A 12387-nucleotide genomic window follows, 5' to 3' on the forward strand; every position below is an offset into this window, starting at 1 on the left:
CTTACTTTATATTTGTTAAATTCATTTGACTTCAAGTATGCCAGGTTATTGGTGTAGAAAATTGTTCATTGGTTTTCATTGTCACATACATGTAACCGAATCGTCTTGCTCGTATTTTTTAGGCAAACCTAAGTTTTAGTATCTGTAATTCTGTTATTCTATATCATACTTGATGGATTTTTTTTTTCTTTTGAGCTGATGGGATCATCAACTACAAGCATTTGATGCTTGTAGGATCATCTATCCTCTCAGTTTTGTTCTTATAATTCACTACTAAAAAAAAGGGATTTTATATCGGCTAAAAAGTGATATAATAGACTTATCATATCGGTTTTTCAATCAATTTCAAACCGATATAAGTACCCCCGATATAATAGGTAAACGGAACTGATATAATAAGTGTCTCTTTTCCAATCGGTTAATCTTTAAGTGATGTAATATTCAATTTATTTATATCATGAATTGTTGAAAAATTGATATAACTAATAGAAAAACCGATATAAAAAATATTTCTTATATCGGTTTTGGGAAATGTTATCATATCGGTTGTTCTGTAACCGATATAATTTAATTAATTTTTTTTTTAAAATATCAAAACTAATTGCACCACCACAAAAAAAACCTACAATCCCACAAAATACCATCCTTGCAGTACACTAACATAAGAAAGGTTGTTACAGACAAATTTCCACTGAAGAAATATACATTTCACTTTCATGTACAAAAAGTTGAAACTAATTAAGCAACGAAAAGTAGATAGAGAACTAAATGGTGATGGTGAAGGAGATGGAGAACTAAATGGTGATGGTGAAGGTGATGTAGTCCACACTAGTGCTTTCTTTTTGTCTTTGGCCTTTCGAGAAACAGAGGAATCTTCTAGTTGCAACAGCTTCTGATCTGCTACATCTCTAGCTTCAACAATATTCCTGCAGATGCAAACACACTTTTAAAGAAGCGAACTTGGAGAATAATAAACCACTTGTGACTACATTTTCGCTAATACATCTAAATATGCTTCTGTAAGAAATACTGTTCTGAGGGGACGAAAAACAAGATCATATGTCCTAACAAGAGTTATATACCAGGACAAACCATGATGTTTTGTAAGTGTCCAGAAGCTCAGTTGGTCAAGGCCCTAGTGGTTGTACTTCATATATATTTCTTTTCATTCCTTTTTGATTTTTAGAGTGGTTGATTGATAATAATCATGCTAACTTAAAAAGCAATATATTGAAAATGTGTCCACATTAACTAGGCTTACCGTGAAATGGATCGGCTGTTGCAAGATTTCCCATGAATAGAAGTGGATAAATCCTTCTCATCAACTTGAATTTCAGAGAGCTTCCAGAGCTCGTTTAGTTTAGGAGATCGAAATGCCTCATAAAAACTCGTTGTTGTCAAGTAGTCTGCATTACACAAAAATAGACGTTGAGTTAAATAAGTGTGTCGAGCAGATCTCAGCATCACACGCATACCTCGCCCCTGCTCCTCGCATTCAATCGCTTTCTTCAGGAGGTGATACTTCTCATCCAGTGTGGCATATTCGGCACAAGCCATGGTGTACGCCTTCTGCGCTTTGCACGCTACCCCTTGACATTGTTTGGCATATGTAGTCACCTTAGCTAACTCCCCCTCTAGATCAGTCATAGCTGTAACCAACGCAGCGTTCTCGTCAGTAGCATTCTGATACTTATTTGTCATCACCTCTAGCTTCCTCTTGTCAACTCCCCATGCAGCTCGCATACATCCCAGCTTGACATGCTGGTTAACATCAGTCTCAACGTTTTGCACAACATCTTTCAGTTTATCATACCCTGCAAGAAACTGCGAGTACAAAGTTAAAAATCAAAATTGCCCTGGAAACAAACACAACAACTTAGCGCATAACGAGCTTACCAAACAAGCGGCCATGTCCATTGTCCCCAACAGCGTCTCCATATCTTCATCTTTCATCTCTGCCTTGTCACCATCCAACACGATCCCCTTCAGAAGGCTGGTCGCTATGGGTGCCCAGTGGAAGATGCAGTAAGAGCGTTTCACCGTGCGCTTCTTCTCCGTCTTCCCCAGGTAGTATAATTTGCTCCCCACATCCCCGAATTGCGGGGACGAATTCTCACCAGTGACTTGGTGACCTTGCCTCAGGTCACTACGCTCCGCAGCATGATGATCGGTGTCGCCAACCCGCTGTGGCGACCTAAATACAATGCCACCAGCTGGACGACCAGATCTCCTAGGTCGCTTGTTGCCTTTGGCCCCTACAGAAACAGCCTTCCTCTTACCACGATCACCGTGCACATGAGGGTCGAACTCCATCTCCTCCATTACCAGAGGCGAAGTCTCTCTCAAACTCCCTTCTCCTCTCACATAGTTGCGTCACCTTGCCATAATCAAACCTATGAACAGAGATAATACCGCATGAGTCAAAGAACTATCCACCAACTCCTTCTCAAAAAGATACATCCAAAAATGGAAACAACGTACCTGTAGAAGCAGCGACGAAGATAGTGCATAGCGTTAAGGCAAAGAGGAACTAAGACAAGAAGACAAGCAAATACCTTTGGTATTCTACGAGCAGTTTTACTTATTATGTAACGTCTTTTCCCTAAGCACATCATAATTACCTTGAGACGCCAAGCGTCAGGCCATCTGCCCGCCATCATTACGCTCCTTGAACCGCTCATTTTCCTACACGTGAGGAAATACTACCATTCTCGACAATGAATAGAACACCATACGTCCTACTCTATGTGCAGGTCACAGCGATCTAGTAACCTCATAACGCGGCGACACGTTTCTTTGCCAACTACTACGATTCTGTCACGTGCCAATCACGTGCCAACTTCCCTTTCCCGCCAAATCATCATGCCACACAATTCAAACTTTACGGCATCTCAGTCAGATCGTTCACCATAGCTCGCTCATGCTCCACACGTACTTTTGTTTTTCTCTCAGCAGATCTCTTCCATGGACATAAACAATCTACTGAGAGGGGGCTGTGTAGGGGAGTAATATCCTCATTAAGGAATATTGCACACGCACGAAGTATAAGCGAACTCAGGACATCGACTTCCAAGACCGATCTGTGAGCATCTCCCTTCATGTAGGTGGTATGCTTAAGCTCGTTCAATAATATCTCAAGACGAATAAATGACTGGAGACAGAACGCCTCAGATAAAAACACCACCAGATGTAATCATCACCAAAATCTTACCTTTACATCCCATCATCAGGAAATATGGAGTACCGCACCAACTCCCAATCAGCACACAATTCCTACTAAAACCAACCTAACACACATTCATAATCTCTACCCTACATATGTACAAGAGAGTACACGTGTCTCAAGGATCAACACTCCTTTAGGCCTATAAATACCACCTACTTGAACTACGTGGGACCTGATTCCTCTCTCCCCTTAAAATCAAGAGAGGATACGTAGGCAGCTCGCTCATTAGCGAACTCGGTCTCTCCAAAACCCAAACCCATCTTCCTCTCTTCCATTGTATGTAAAGGAAAACCAAAACCCACCTTTACAGACTGAAACCTAGACATCATAGCAGAGTGTACTTCTATGCCTCAATTATTGGATACTCAAACACAACATCCTTGCCAGAAAGTTTCCTGTAAACTCTAACAAAAGTCTCCAGGTTATATTCTGTGTTGTTCCTCTCCTTTGGATCGAGGAAAACCTTCATGATCTTTGAACCATCAAGTTGATACTTGATCCTCTTCCCAACAATTTTTGTAGGATATACAACATCCTCCAACATAGCATCATGAACAGCAGTCAGAGTACGACTGCGAGGACATTGAATGGCTGAACCCTTCTTTGGGCGGCCTCAAAATTCTTTGGGTGGCAATCAAAATAACATCCTTGCCACTAAACTTCTTCTCCAGCTCCCTCATAAGCTTTGATTGAATTTTCCGGAAAGCTTTTCGTAGTCTATATGGAACATGGATTACAACAGCCTTTTGGTTCCCAGAAACATCAATTTGAAGAGCAGAATTGATGTAAAGATCCTTCAATTTAGTCTTAAGCTCCCCGGCATTGGTGTTTTCTAAATAAAAAAAGGACTGAGCAACTGTCTCCTCAAATTTAGAAAGATCAGACCATAGCTAAACTTGAACAATAGATATTCTACACCATACATACTAGGACACTTGGCAATGAAGTAACCAATATGAAATATCTTTGTTTTAGTAGTGTAAGGTTTTGTAGACAAGTAGTATTGGGAACGTTGGATTAGTTTGTCGGAGAACCAAGTTGTCTGGGTCTGGTTGATTAGAAGTCATAAACATTTTTTCATTTAGTTTTATAGAAGTACATTGTCTCTTGTTCATATTGATTATAGTTTGCCCTGTCTAACGTAAATACATGTTGATCCTCATTTTAATCTAGTAGTGTTGTTCTATTCTACCATGTGACGTGTACGAGTATTTTTTTTCCTTGGTGAGATATGTGGTATTTTTTTTTCCTTGTGATATATGTTTCCTTTTCCATATTTATTAAAGGTGCAACATACTTGATTCATGTTTTCATTCTTTGATTACTAGAAATGGATAAGAGTTGGATGCAATCGCCGAATAGATTTAGGCCTGACTTTAAGAAAGGAATTAGAGATTTTGTTGAGATTGCTCGTGGTCATATAGATAGAACGGGTAGGACTAGATGTCCATGCAAACAATGCAAAAATAGGAATTACAAGCACATCGACGAGGTAAAAGATGATCTAGACCTTTACGGCATGGACAAGAATTACACCCGTTGGGTTTTTCATGGAGAAAACTATGAGGAATAGAGTGACGATGATGATGATGATGTTGGTGAAGGGGTACAGTTTGATGGACTGGATGACATGTTTGAAGATTTGCAGGCTCCAATACACATTGATAATCTGGTGCCTAATGTGGAACATAGGGAATCAGGAGGTAATAATGCATCAAATGTGACAAAAGGTGAATATGGCTCTAGTAATTATGTAGGAAATATAGATCCATTTGATGAACTTTTGAGTGAAGCACATCAACCTTTGTATCCAGGCTGTAAATCTTCAAAGTTAGATTGTGTCATGAAGTTGCTTCATTTGAAGATAATCAATTGTTGGAGTAACAAATCATTCACTATGATTCTCCAGTTGATTAAAGCAATATTACCTGAAGGTGAGACACTCCTAAAGTCACATTATGAGGCGAAGGCATTAATGCGTAACTTGGGACTTGGTTATATTTCAATCCATGCATGCAAGTATGATTGTGTGTTGTTTTGGAAAGAAAATGAAAATCTTCAAAATTGTCCAGAATGTGGTGAGCCGAGGTATCAAGTCTTCGAAGGCAAAACTAAAAAAATACCACAGAAGGTGTTGCGTTACTTTCCACTTAAACCAAGGCTCAAGAGGCTATTCATGTCGAGGGTTAATGCTGTAGATATGAGATGGCATAAAGAAAAAGTTGAGCATCAGGAGAACGTACTTAGACACCCAGCAGATTCTAAATCTTGGGGTGATTTTGACAAGGAACATGAGTGGTTTGCCAATGATCCTTGCAATGTTCGCCTTGGTCTCGCAAGCGATGGATTTAACCCATTTGGCAATATGAGCAGCCAATATAGTATGTGGCCAGTACTGGTTATGCCGTATAATTTACCACCGTGGAAGTGTATGAAAGAACCATTCACCTTCATGTGTCTACTGATCTTAGGGCCTACATCACCTGGGAATGATATCGATGTCTATTTACGACCTTTAATTGATGAACTAAAAGAGTTATGGAATGATGGGGTGGAGACGTATGATGCAGTAGCAAAGGAAACATTACGGTTGCATGCTGCAGTGTTATGGACTATAAATGATTTTCCAGCACTAGGTAATTTATCTGGTTGGAGCACGAAGTGGAAATTGGCTTGCCCTAATTGTAACAAGGATACAATTTCCATGTATTTAAAGAATGGCCGAAAGTTGTGTTATATGGCCAATCGTCATTTTCTGCAGCCAATTCATCCTTGCAGAACTCGTGGCAAACACTTATTTGATGGAAATAGGGAGAGCAGGTTGCCACCTACAGAGTTGTCTAGGGATGAATTGTTATCACAGGTGAGCTATGTAGAACCTCTTCAGAAATTTGGAAAGTCGCCGCCTAACAAGAAGAGAAAGCGTACTGAGATGGAGTTGAATTGGACAAAGAAAAGCATATTTTTTGAGTTACCGTATTGGGACACTCTTAAGCTACGACACAACTTGGATGTTATGCATGTTGAGAAGAACATTTGTGACAGTGTAGCGGGGACATTGTTAGATATAGATAGCAAAACAAAAGATTCAGTAAAAGCTTGATTAGATTTAGCCGCATTGGGTATAAGAAAAGAGTTGCATCTAATCCCAAGAGGTGATAAGTTTGTAATGCCGCCAACATGCTACACATTGTCATCTTCAGAGAAAAAATCTTTTTGCGAGTGGCTGAAGTCGGTGAAGTTTCCCTATGGCTATGCATATAACATTTCTAGATGTGCAAATGGTAAAGATGGTATGATAACAGGAATGAAAAGTCATGACTGTCATGTGCTCTTGCAACAACTTCTCCTAATTGCAATACGTGGTTTTGTGCCCAATGATGTAGCCATTGCATTGGTTGAGTTGGGAATGTTCTTTAAAGAGTTATGTTGCAAGACTTTAAAATTGGAAGTATTAGAGAAAATGGAAAAGGACATTGCGGTGATACTTTGTAAGCTCGAACAAATATTTCCTCCTGCATTCTTTGATGTAATGGTCCATTTGGCTATCCACTTGCCACGTGAGGCGATACTTGGAGGACCAGTGCAGTATAGGTAGATGTATCCTATTGAAAGGTGAGGTTTACGGTTTGTAATTTATTTAATTTGAAATTAGCATGTTCAAGTTTTTATTTACTATATATATATTACATGTGTGTGCTATATGTAAACATGTATCTACACACGTTAAAACAATATGTTTGAAATAAAGCTCGCCCCGAAGGTTCAATTGCTGAAGAGTATGTAGACACCGAATGTCTCACATTTTGCTCCATGTATCTTCAAGGAGTTGAAACTCGATTCAATCGTGAAGAACGAAACTATGATGGTGGTAATGAGAATCAACAGGTTGGATTTCGTGTTTTCACACAGAATGTTCGGCTTTTAGGAGCCTATACAAGTTCCATTCTTGATCCAAAAGACTATGCCAAGGCTCATTACTATGTGTTGAATAATTCTGAAAAAATTTCAACATATTTAGAGTAAGTTTTATTGCATTTAGCTTACCAAGTCTTTTTTTTTATCATTATCAATTACTTTGAGTTATTAAGTTTATATATATTTGATATGCATGCAGTCAACACATGACAGAGCTTGAAATGCAAAGCTCACATAACTTATATGAGAGACAAGAAACGTTGTTTCCTAGTTGGTTTAAAAAACGTGTAAGTGCTCGTATTGCTACTTTTTTATACAATGGTTATGAACTTGGATAATATGCTAATTATGTTTTCCTAATTTGCTATACTAATTTTATGAATAGATGCAAGTATTGCGCAGTGAGAACTCCTCTGAAGCGATAGATGAATTATATTCATTGGCATGTGGGCCTGATAAACATGTGAAACGGTATAGCGGATGCATTGTTAATGGGATTAGGTTTCACACCAAGGATTGAGAAAAAAATCTCCGAACCCAAAATAGTGGTGTTGAAGTAAAAGGGGAACACCAAGGAGAGGAGATTGACTTTTATGGTGTGTTAACTGATTTTGTGAAGTTAGTTATCTATTTGGGAATCGAGTTTATCTTTTCAAATGTGATTGGTATGATGTTGGTAATAGAAATATGGGGATTCAAACGGATGGTCACTTTAGTAGTATTAATGGCTCCAAGACGTGGTATAAAGATGATCAGTTTGTCTTAGCCATGCAAGCATGTCAAGTCTTTTACGTCGATGATACCAAATTAGGTGTTGGTTGGAAAGTTGTGCAAAAGACAAAGCCTCGAAACGTGTTTGATGTTCTAGAGAAAGAAGAAGCAGGTAGTGATGTAGCATATCAACAGGAGGAGCAAGTTGGGATGAATATCGACAATGTCCAACTTGATCAAATTCACGAAGCAAGCAGCAACGAGGTTCAAAATGCACCATTCACACCCATACGTCTAGATAGGGAGGATTTGGACCCAAACGAAGTTGATGCTAATGTGGTCGTGGCCGCTATGGAAAGTCATCAAACCGATGACAATTTCATTATTGACGAGGAAGATGATGAAATAGATGACACATTAATGGAGTATTGTTCTGAAGAGGAGCATGTCGTATCCAGTGATGATGATACAGACATTAAATGAATGTTAATGAAAAACTTCATTATCCATTTTGTATGTAGGTAATCTATATCTATATATATATGTCATGCATTCACATTAAGCGTTAAAGCATATTCTAGCTAGGACATGTTGTTTGGATTGCATTACATTAAGTGATAATTTTGTTGTTGGATCTATTTCGTGCTAAGTCAGGTACATGCTTATATATTAAGAATTGGAACTCTCCATTTTAATGCTATATTAATCTTTTTATATATGACTTTTAATGTACTTTATTATTGTATTTATATTATGTGCCATTTGATATCAATTGTTTTTTTTATCAAATTTAAGTTTTGCGTGTATAGTTATGACGCCAGGTGTTACTCGACGAGTGAGGGCACAACCAATATCAGCGGTTAGCGAAGTGAACACATCAAGTATTGGTAATAAGATTATATTTTGATTTGTTTAATGCATTGGATAGTTCAACAATAAAAGACTAGGCATCTTTTTATTTTTTATTTTTTATTTTTTTTTCTTCTTTTTATGAATGTTTTTGTTAACAGCTCCAACTAAGAAGAAAAGAGGCAAGGCTATAAATAAGAAACTCATTGATTACAAAGCTGCTACTGGTCAAAAACCTAGGATAGAGATCCACAAAGATCATGCAAGACCTATGGGAAGGTGGAGTACTCAATTCGTGAGGGAGATTGGAGTAGTAGCGCGACAACATGGACCTCTTATAGGCAGTGATTGGGATAAAGTGGAAGAGGACGTGAGAGGACCATTATGTGATCGCATTAAGGTAATAAAGTTTTTATTCTAGTTGTATGGCATATTAGAATGATTCCTTGTAACTTTGTAATGCATTTCTTGTAGGACAAGTTTGATGTGGATATGCAACTTCCACATGTGAAGTACGTCGTGGACAAGATATTAGGGGAGCGCTTAAGAGGATATAGGTGTCTTCTTCACTTGCACTATAAACGCGTTTTGGAAATGATGCAAAGGGCACGACGAAATCCTTATAGTGGCGTGGCAAATAAAATGGGATGCTTGCTGTGATTGGTTTCGAAGGGAAGATTTCAAGGTATGATAGTTTACTTATTGGTCTCCTTTAAATGGTTATTGTTGGCTGGTTATTGTTGTTGTGATTGCTTTCATGTGTTTTGAGGAAATTAAGGAAATCTAGAAGAGGATATAATTATATTTTTGAGGTTGAAGTGGTAGTCTGGCTGTGTTCTAAGGAAAGGATTGTTCTATTTTTTTTTTATTAAGGTTGAGACCCTTTGTTTTCCTCCTGACTTGATATTAGGCAATAATGCCAGCTCTTTGCATTTATCCCATCTTAGTTTAAAGTTGAGTCCAATGAGCCACTGATTATATGATTATAAGATTCAAATACAACTTGTAATACAATATTCATTTTACTTTAGAAAATTAGCGAGCAGAATTCAAGTAATCGGTAAAAGTTCTCAACAAACCATTGTGCTGGTTCAAAGTCATTTCTACATTTCTTTGAGGAATTGGTACTATTTTTTATTTACATAATTTATGTTGCTTTGGAGTTGTGTACTATTATTTAAAATAAATTATACGTTTTCAAATATTTTTCAGCGCGACTCTGAAACCCAACAAACTGTGGGAAAGATTCTACCGTCGAACCCACTTTAGTAGTAAGGGATGGACTAGTCTTGTAGCTCAGGAAAATTATGTAGTTAAATGACTCTTACTTGCTTTTACCATTGCACTTTAATTTCATATATTTATCACTAGTTTAAACTTACAGAACCGGTTGCGACAACTTAAAGTTGAGTCTGAAGCAGACTGAGGATGAAATTTTTAGTACAATATTGGGTGTAAGATCTGGATATTATAAAGGCCTTGGGCATGGTGTCATGCCACCATCAGCTAGAAGGATGAGATCCATTCACTTAGAGGAGGAAGTGCAAAGGAGCAGTGCTGAAAAGGAAGTACAAAGGACGACGGCTGAGGAAGCTGAAAAACATAATGACGAGCTCACTGCTGAAATGGTATCCCAAAGAACTAAATTGGAAGAGGTTTTGGCCGTTCAAGCAAGGATGGAGGCTTAGATGCTACAGTTCAGTGGAGGTTCTCAATGGTACGTAGTTTGAGAACTTTAAGCAAGTAAGAAATATTGGTATCTTATCTTCTGTTAATGATGTATTGTTTTTTTTTTTTTTTTTCACACAATTAGGGATATATGATTGACAATTAGGTGTACACATCGAGGCATTGATAATTCCTTGAAAGCTTGGTATGTCTGAACCTTTAAGACGTCAGATAACCAGTGCCATAGTTCCTTAGATATTGTATGACATTTTTTTTAATGAAATTGTGTAACTATATATCTTCAGCATCCAATGGTATATCATGTTTCTGTAGCTTCTCGTATCTTGTACTATACTTCGATTTTCAACAATCTAGAACTACCAAAAAACTCAAACCCCCATCACAGACACAAAAAGCAGTGTTACATATGGATGGGTTCGATCATTTTGTCTCCCTACACTAGCTGCCTTCACAAGTCCTATATTTATAGTCACATACATTCATCAATCTGGGAAAAGCTTGTAACTTTGCCTTTGAGCTTTTATCACACATGAACCATCGTTTAGCGATTTATGTTTTTAGTGTCATCATTCTTTGCCGCTTCAAAAAAAAGTCTTTGCCTCTGCATCGACTTTTGCTCCCTCTCGCTCCTTTTGCGACCTCTTGACTTCAACCATAATCCCACTCTCCACTCGACCACGCGTAGTAATAATTTACTTAGAATAAGGATAAAAACATTACAAGTTCAAGGGGATAAGAGCAGAATCTATGACCCATACATTTATTGGCCTAAACCATACTAGAAAAAGAAAAAGCAATCTTGTTATAAGTCCTAAAAACTTCTCTTTCACAGCCTGTAGTAATTATTACTGCATGACCAGAACATAGATTTGATACAGAGATTGTTTTCTTGGGTTTGAGTTGCTAAGAGAAAAAAAAAATGTCAAGTGGACTTGTTCGTGGTGGTGGTGGTAATAGCAGTTGTAGTAGTATAGTATGGTTTAGAAGAGATCTTAGAATTGAAGATAACCCTACACTTGCTGCTGGTGTAAGAGTAGGTGCTGTGGTTGCTGTTTTTATTTGGGCGTCTGAAGAGGAAGGTTATTATTATCCAGGGAGAGTTTATAGGTGGTGGTTGGTGATAATCATCCAATTAGGTAACTAGTGTTGTGGATCTGCTAGATTTTTCGATTTCAAAGGCACCCATAGTTGATCAATTAGATGTAGACTTCTGCTATTGATCACAAGCTAAAAAAGCTTTGCAAGATGTTTTCCAGTTCTAGTCTACTAATAGTGCATCTAGGGTTGTTCAGTGGCTGATCATAACTATTAAGGTGTGCTATCTTTGCATTTTCAAAGATAGACACTTTCAATTTTAAAATTTGTTTGAACAGATAGCTCATTTTCATGTTATCGATCCAATTATTAAGGCTGAAACGGAGGAGAACGCTCGCTCGAAGTGTGGGTGTTGGATAGAAAAGCTTCGCTTGTCTGTTCTTGTCCCTCTTTCTGGCTCTATTTCCGTTTCGTCGATCAACCGGCTCTGCTAGTTTAGGATCAATCGCGATCGAGTGTTTGTGCTTCATAGCTTCTTACTTTTGGTTCATGCTGTAGTCACATGCACAAATAAATATCAACACTCATTGCCTAACTAAAATTCATGGGTTAGTGGTCCTGATTGTTTCCCGTTTAGTTCTATCCAAAGCCATGCCTTCAGATGATCCTATTGTCCGCGGACATATGCTGACACTATTCAAGTCCCTTCTAGTTTTATCCTCTCTCCTTTGCAATCCTCAACCTGCAACTTTCACAGAGTATCGAGATACATCTACAACTCATTGAGCTGCTAAGAAAGCAAGCACTCAATGAGTGTGGTGTTGCATTAGAGGAAGGACACTTGATGTTATGGAGGACATGACTGTGTAATGTCTACCGATTTTTCTTTTGAAAGTACCCTAGGACATCACTTGGTAAGAGTGAGATGCTTACTTTTGGTCTTTACTTTTAGCTTTGAT

General features: G+C 38.1%; 2 pseudogenes; one reads left to right on the top strand and one right to left on the bottom strand.

Moving 5' to 3' along the window:
• Positions 1 to 3563: 3563 nt before the first annotated feature.
• Positions 3564 to 4532, bottom strand: LOC147515778 (small ribosomal subunit protein eS7 pseudogene; annotated as a pseudogene).
• Positions 4533 to 4556: 24 nt separating this feature from the next.
• Positions 4557 to 6910, top strand: LOC147515779 (uncharacterized; annotated as a pseudogene).
• The last annotated feature ends 5477 nt before the right edge of the window (positions 6911 to 12387 follow it).

Source organism: Coptis chinensis, chromosome 2, assembly GCF_015680905.1.
Source record: "Coptis chinensis isolate HL-2020 chromosome 2, ASM1568090v1, whole genome shotgun sequence".
NCBI lineage: Eukaryota > Viridiplantae > Streptophyta > Magnoliopsida > Ranunculales > Ranunculaceae > Coptis > Coptis chinensis.